Source organism: Hippopotamus amphibius, chromosome 9 (genome assembly GCF_030028045.1).
Source record: "Hippopotamus amphibius kiboko isolate mHipAmp2 chromosome 9, mHipAmp2.hap2, whole genome shotgun sequence".
NCBI lineage: Eukaryota > Metazoa > Chordata > Mammalia > Artiodactyla > Hippopotamidae > Hippopotamus > Hippopotamus amphibius.
Genome location: NC_080194.1, coordinates 26,636,634 through 26,637,169, shown reverse-complemented (window position 1 = coordinate 26,637,169; position 536 = coordinate 26,636,634).

The following is a 536-nucleotide window of genomic DNA, read 5'->3' as shown; positions in this document are numbered from 1 at the left end:
AGAAGCAGGCGACAGGGCCAGCCAATGGTTGCCCGAGGCGGCCAGGCAAGTGGCCAATGAGAAAGGGGTTCGCCTGCGGGGCGGGGGAGCTGACCTCCTCTGGGTGCTGACTGTCCCCGCCAGCCCGAGCCGAGACTCGCACGCCTTAGCCTTCACGTAGATCTGACTGTTTTAATTAGGCTAATGTTAGGCCATCCTTAATTACAGAAGTCTGACTAATATTAAACAATCGAGTGGGGAATTCCCTCCAAACCAAGGTAACATCCGTTATTGACATATGACATCTCGTAGGCTTGAACTACTTCTCCCATTTGGCGACCAAAGCAGGAACCCACACACCCACAATCCCACCTCCCAGATATCTCTGTGCTTCTAGGTTATTTGATGGTCCAGCCCTGCCTCATCATTCTCTTGGTGACTTCCCTGTTCCTTAAGGCAGGACAATCCTTGACCTTTTTAGACGGGAAGTGCTCAGTACCTTTCCAACTAAACAAACTTTAATGCTGCAAATGGATGAGCATGCTATATTAGCAGAA